This window comes from Chinchilla lanigera, unplaced genomic scaffold (genome assembly GCF_000276665.1).
Source record: "Chinchilla lanigera isolate Chin_1 unplaced genomic scaffold, ChiLan1.0 scaffold00050, whole genome shotgun sequence".
Taxonomy (NCBI): Eukaryota; Metazoa; Chordata; class Mammalia; order Rodentia; family Chinchillidae; genus Chinchilla; species Chinchilla lanigera.
The window spans coordinates 13,474,244-13,481,421 of NW_004955451.1; the positions used below are offsets into that span (position 1 = coordinate 13,474,244).

At 40.2% G+C, this 7,178-nt stretch overlaps 1 protein-coding gene across 1 annotated transcript in view; it reads right to left on the reverse strand.

Annotated features, from left to right (window-relative positions):
* Nucleotides 1–7,178, reverse strand: part of Npepps (aminopeptidase puromycin sensitive) — a gene marked incomplete at its 5' end in the record, with an annotated part of 70,020 nt that overhangs the window by 62,387 nt on the left and 455 nt on the right.

Below are 7,178 nucleotides of genomic sequence, written 5' to 3' on the forward strand. Positions count from 1 at the left end.
AAAAAAAAAAAAAAAAAAAAAAAAGGCACAAACCAAAGAAATTCAAGACCAGACAGGATAAATGCCAAAAACAAAACAAAAGCTACACTTAGGCATATCAGAGTCAAACTTCAGAAAAAGCCAAGCTAAAGAAAAAATTCTGTAAGGAGTTAAGAGTGGAAAAACACTTGTCCTAAAGAGGAGCAAAAATATGAATTGTATCCAACTTCTCAAAAATAATCACACAATCTAGAATCCTGTAAAAATAGCCTTAAAGTAAAGAAGAAATACTTTCTCACAGGGTGTGGTGGCACACGCCTGTAATCCCAGCACCCAGGAGGCTGAGGCAGGGGGATTGCTGCTGAGTTCAAGGCCAGCCTGGGCTGCAAAGTGAGCTCAAGGGCAGCCTGATCTGCATATCAAGACCCTGCCTCAAAAAGACTAAATAAATATATAAATAAATAAATAAATACTTTCTCAGATAAGCAAAAATTTGGTTATGGGCTGCCAATAGACCTGTCTTGCAAGAAATGTTAAAATAAGTTTTTTTGGTGAGAAGGAAAATTATGTAATTCAGATTCAGAACTATATAAAGAATTCTCGGAAAGAAAATAATTCCCTAGATCACAGAATAAATTAAAATAAAAGCACTTCTATTTTTCCTAATTGAGCTAACAGTAACAGTTCATTCAAAACAATAGCAACAATGTATTTGGTTATGTAAGTTGGTACACACAGGAATAATACACATTTACACTGGCACTCTCAAAATGAAATACCTGTATGTCTAGTGAAATATGAACACATATTTCTTTTCATGAAGAAACCTCTGATGAAAGAATTAAAAGAACAACAAAGAAGCCGGGTATAGTGGTGCACACCTGTAATCCCAGCACTCAGGAGGTTGAGGCAAGAGGATCACCCCAAATTCAAGGCCAGCCTGGCCTACATGGTGTGTTCAAGGTCAGCCTCAACTACATAGCAAGACCTTGTCTCAAAAAAACAATAAATTAATGGCTACCCTGTCAGTTTTGCCAAACTTGATCTACAAGTTCAACGTAATTTCAAAATCCCAGCAGGTTTTATAGATACTGACAAACTCGCCAGGCATGATGGTGTATTACTATAGTCCCAGAACTTAGGAGGCTGAGGCAGGAGGACTGCTCTGAGTTTGGGGCCAACTTGGGCTACATAGTAAAGCCAGCCAGGACAACATAGTGAGACCCTGACTCAAAAACCAAAATTATACAAAAAAAAATTAATTAATTAAAGTTTATATGGAGAGGCAAAAGTCCTAGAAGTATCAACACAGTACTGAAGAATAAAGAGGACTGACATTACTCAACTTTATTTTTTTTTGTACCAGGAATCAAACTCAGGACCTTGTGCTTCCTAGGCAGGCACTGTGCCACTGAGCTATACCTCCAGCCTTACTACTCAACTTTAATACTTTGAAAGGTATACAAAGTGTGGTGTTGGTGAAAGAACAGACAAAACAGATCAGAACAGAGATCAAATATAACCCACATAAACGTAGTCAACTGATGTTTGACAAAGGACCAAAAAAATTCTGCTCTGCAATACCATCCAAAGTATAAGACAAACCATTGTATGGGAGAAAATATTAGCAAAAGACATAACAGATAAAGGACTATTATCCAAAGTATATAAAAATTTTTAAACTTCAACACTAAGAAAAGAAACTACCCCATTTTAAAATGGACAAAGACAGGCATGGTGGTGCATGCTTGTAATCCCAGCCACCCAGGAGGCTGAGGCAGGATCACCTGAGCCTAGAAGTTCAAAGCCAGGCTGGGCAACATACCAAGACTCTGTCTCAAAAAAGAAAAAAGAGAAAAAAGAGAAACGAAAAGAGAAAAGGTTCGCCATGGTGGTGCATGCCTGTAATCCCAGCACTTGGGAGGCTGAGGCAGGAAGATCGCTGTGAGTTTGAGACCAGCCTGGGCTACATAGCGAGTTCAAGGCCAACCTGGATTACATAGCAAAAGCTTGTCTCAAACAAATGAATGAGGGGCTGGGGATTTAGCTCAGCGGCACAGCGCCTGCATGGCAAGCTCAAGGTCATGAGTTCGATTCCCAGTGCTGGAAACCATCCACCTCCAGAAAAAAAAAGAATGAGAGCCAGAGCCAGGACCAGAGAGAAACGAAGACAGGAAAGGAAAAGAAAAAAAGAAAAGGAAAAAAGATCTAAGACACTGACATGGCAAACATGCATGTGAAAAGATGCTCCATTTCCTACTTCATGGGGGAAATGCATATTAAAACAAGAACCAGATACCAATACAAACCTATTAGAATGGACAAAATCCAAAACACTACTAACATCCAGTGCTGGAGAGATGCAGACCAACAGTAACTCTCCAACTCAATGCTGGGAGGAATGCAAATGCATTAAGTCACTTTGGAAGACAGAGTGGCAATTTCTTAAAAAACTAAGCATACGCCAACCTTTTGACCCAGCAGTCATACTCCTTGCTATGTATGCAAATGGACTGGAAACTTTAACAAAAAACCTGCACATGGATGTTTCTAACAGCTTTATTCATAATTGCCAAAACTTGGAGGCAACCAAGATGTCCTTGGAGGTAAACGGATAAATTGTGGTACACCAAAGAAAGGAACACTACTCAGCGCTAAAAAGAAATGAGCAAAAAAAAGAAATACAAAGGGCTGGGGATATAGCTCAGCAGCACAAGCACCTGCCTCACAAGCGCAAGGTCCTGAGTTTGATTTCTGGTACCGAAAAATAAAAAAGAAATGAGCTATTAAGCTGTGAAAAGACATGGACAAAAAAACTTCAATGCCTGTTGCTGAAGTGAAAAAAGCAAATCTGAAGAAGTTATGCATGGTATCATTCCAACTGTATGACATTCTGGAAAGGCCCCAGTAATGTTTGTATTTGTCAGAGGACGGGGGTAGGGAAGGATGAAAAAACATCTTAGGGAGTGAAGATAGTCTGTATGACAGGACAGTGGCAGACAGGTGTCGCTAGGCATCTGTCAAAACCCACAGACAGGACAACAGCAAGAATAAAGCATCAAGTCGGGCGTGATGGCGCACACCTGTAATCGCACCATTCAGAGGCTGAGGCACGAGAGTCATTTCAAGTTCGAGGCCAGCCTGGGCTACAAACTGAGTTCAAGGCCAGCCTGAACTGCATAGTGAGACCCTGTCTCAAAAAGACCAAAAAAAAAGAATGAACCATCAGTGAACTATGGTCTCAGGTGACAATGACCCTTTGATGGAAGCTCACTCGTCCTAACATGCTCAGGAGTGTGCAGCCTGCTGACCACGTGGTGTCTGGGAGTGCACAGCAACGGGTTATACGGAAATGCAGTATCTTCCACTCAGTTTTTTGTTTGTTTGTTTTCTGAGGAAGGGTCTCACTATGTAGTGCTGGCTGGGTTTGAACTCACTTATGTAGCCCAGACTGTCCTCGAATGTGAGGGGAGATTCCTGTCTCAGCCTCCCAGAGTGCTGAGATTACAGGTGTGCGTCACCAAACCTGGCTTCCACTCAAGTTTTTGGTGAACCTAAAAGTGCTCTAAAAATTAAAGTTTATCAAAAAAAAATTATTAATTAAAAGTAAGATGAGATAACCATTTAATTCAGAAAACATGGTATTTTGAAAATTACCAACAAACTAGGTTCTAACTTTTTTTTTTTGGTAGCAGGAATCAAACTCAGGGCATTATGCTTAGCCAGGCAGGCATTGTGCCACTAAGCTATATCCCTGGCCTTCCAAAGAACTAGCAAAATATCTGGTTCCTGGAATGGCAGTTATTTTAAAAGTTAAGTTTACTCATTCTTCAAAAATGCAATAGTACAAAACTGATTTTTTGCTAAATTCCCAAAACTCAATACATATAGGAATAATGAGTAAACCAGAGACATACATACACACATAAAACAAGATCTCAAAAAGGTCATTTAAAAAAAAAAAAAAAAAAAAAGGTGTGCCCCCGGCAAAGCCTTTCAGGCCAACGCAAGTTCTGGCGAGCACGACGTCGTGAGTTAGATTCATGATACAAAAAAAAAAAAAAAAAAAGGTCATTTTACTGCTCCAAAAACTGAAAATAGGCCTGGTGTGCTCAAGACCCTGGGTTCCATTTCCAGCAGAAAGAAAAAAGGGAGGGAAAGCTACCCAAAGGGAGGTATTGTACTAGATTCTCAGCATCTGAAAAGTAGGCACACTGAGCACATAACAGCAAACAAAAATAATCTGCTTACTATAGTAATATGGCACAGTATATGTTATTTATATCAGCCTCTATCAAGAGCCTGTAAGAATCTCATAAAGATTTTTCCTCTTTTTAATGAACCAGCTATGCTCAAATCTCGTCTTCAGGTCAAGTAATAAAGAACGTGCACAATATACTGAAGTGCCCTGGAATCTCTCTTCAGAGGCTGCATGTTCAACGGAACTCAGTATGGCCCACAGAAATGCTTTACTTGGCCAGAGAGGATTTTCAGAATTTGCGTATACTTACAAGAGACATGTACTCTTTGGTGCACCCTCTGTCTCATCACTCGTTTTCCCACACCTAGACCAAATCACTCATTTTTGTTATTTGCTTGAGCCCACAGGAAATTTGATTTGGGGCCTCTAACCTATATCACTATATTTTTTTTTTTTTGGCTTTTTTTTTTTTTTTTGAGACAGGGTCTCGCTATACAGTTCAGGCTGGCCTTAAGCTCACTCTGTAGCCCAGGCTGGTCTCGAACTCACAATGACTCCTGCCTCAGCCTCCTGAGTGCTAGGATTACAGGCATGCTCTACCACATCCAGCCATATATCACTATTTTGGCTCTACTCAAGTTCCTTTCATTTAAAATTTCTTTATGAAATTCTATGTATTATTTTAATATTTTTGTATCAGAAACTGATACTTTTCCTTCTGTTTCAGTCTTCCTATTTTGAGGTCTGCACATACTTTCAGAATGATGACATTAAACAAGTCTATTATCGCCGGGCCTGGTGGCGCACGCCTGTAATCCCAGCCCTCGGGCGGCTGAGGCAGGAGGATCGTTGTGAGTCTGAGACCAGCCTGGGCTACAAAGTGAGCTGAAAGCCAGCCTGAACTACATAGTGAGATCTTGTCTCAAAAAACAAAAAAAAAACAAGTCTATTGCAAGGAGACAATGGCCAATTAACGCTATTCCTTATCTACAATAACTGTATGATAGGATAAATATTGTAAGAGTTGATAAATGCTTATGAGCAAGTGTGAAGAACCATTCCTTTTTGTCAAGTTAGTAACTTTGTTCTAATATTATTAATATCTGGCAGTATTTCTAAGCTATTTATTCTATTAAACATAACACATATTCAAGTATACAACTGTACTTTAAAGAGTTAAAATATATGTGCCGGGGCTGGGGATTTAGCTCAGCCGCACAGTGCCCACCTGGCAAGAGCAAGGTCGTGAGTTCCATTCCTAGTATCAGAAAAAAACCAAAACTAGGGGCTGGGGATTTAGCTCAGTGGCAAAAGCGCCTGCATGGCTATAGCGCAAGGTCGCGAGTTCGGTTCCCGGTACCGGAGGAAAAAAAAAAAAAAAAGAAAAGAAAAAAACCAAAACCAAAAAATAAAATGTATGTGCCTTATTTAGATAAACTAAAGTGGTGTTGGCAGATTCGTTGGGTTTTTTTGTTTTTTGTTTTTGTCTTTTTTGAGATAGGGTCTCGCTATGCAGTTCAGACTAAACCTGAGCTCACTTTATAGCCCAGGTTCGTCTCAAATTTGCGATGATCCTCCTGCCTCAGCCTCCCAAGTGCTGGGATTACAGGAGTGCACCACCACACCCAACTAAATACCAATTTAATTCTTTTTTTTTTTTTTTTTTTGGTACTGGGAATTGAACTCAGGACTTCAGGCTTGCCAGGCAAGTGCTTATGGCTCTGAGCTATATCACCAGCCCAGTGCTGGCAGATCTGAAACTACGTATTAGAACTTTGTATGAACTGGTGTGTCACTAATGGCAACAATTTTCTTCTTCCATAGCTAATTTTACAAACATATACCTGATAGAGTATACTAAGAGAAAACTTGGTTCACAGTTTTAAATGATCATTTTCTATGTGGTTATACCCAAGCCATTTATTAGTGATAAATGGAATAAAGACTCTTTATGTGTCAGGACCCAAGTTCAGGTCAGGAGTGTCACAAGTCCTGCAGAAGCTGACACAGACACCACTCCCTACACTGTGTGGAGAGGGGCATTCCTTGACTGGCCTAAATGCAGTGGCCTCACCAACACTTGAAGCACAGAACAGTCAATATTACAAAGTAAGTTCTCAATCAGGTTTTTAAAATTGTATTTATAAAACAGTGGCTTAGTTTATAGAGACACATACTAATACTCCTTCAAGGCTTACTGCACATTTTATAAGGTGGCCTCTCCTCACCCATTAAAAACTTACACAGGCCAGGCATGGTGGCACAGGCCTGTAATCCTAGCACTCAAGAGGCTGAGGCAGGAGAATCACTGTGAGTCTGAGGACAGCCTGGGCTACAAAGTGAATTCAAGGCCAGCCTGAACTACATAGTGAGACCTTGTGTTAAAAACAGTAACAACAACAACAACAACAAAAAAAAAAAAAACAGCTGAAACCTTGTCAGCAGTTCAGTACACATTTATCTTACTGGGTCTACCTATCTACACACTGGAAAACCCTTCAACTTTCATGTTTAAAGCACTTAGCGTCTAAAGCAACTTGTCAGCTTTACTATTATGTTATTATATTCATTTTACACTTATCAAAATGTGATCTTCTGAGAGCCACAAAACACTATTTAGCCAGCTATGGTGCCCCAGGCCTGTAATCCTAGTACTAGGGAGGTTGAGGCAGTAGGATCGCTGCAAGTCTGAGGCCAGCCTGGGCTACACAGTGACTGCAAACCCAGCTTGAAATGCATAGTAAGACCCTGCCCAAGAAATAAAAATGTTTAAAGTAAAACTTAAAATGTGACATTTCTTTTATTTCATAGTACAGTTACATTATTCAAATATTTCCTATAAAGAAGCCGGAAGTGGTGGGGCATGCCTGTAATCCCAGCACTTGGTAGGCTGAGGCAAGAGACTGCTGCGAGTTCAAGACCAGCCTAGGCTACAAAGTGAGCTCAAGGCCAGCCTGAACTGCATAGTGAGACCCTGTCTCAAAAAGACTAAATAAAC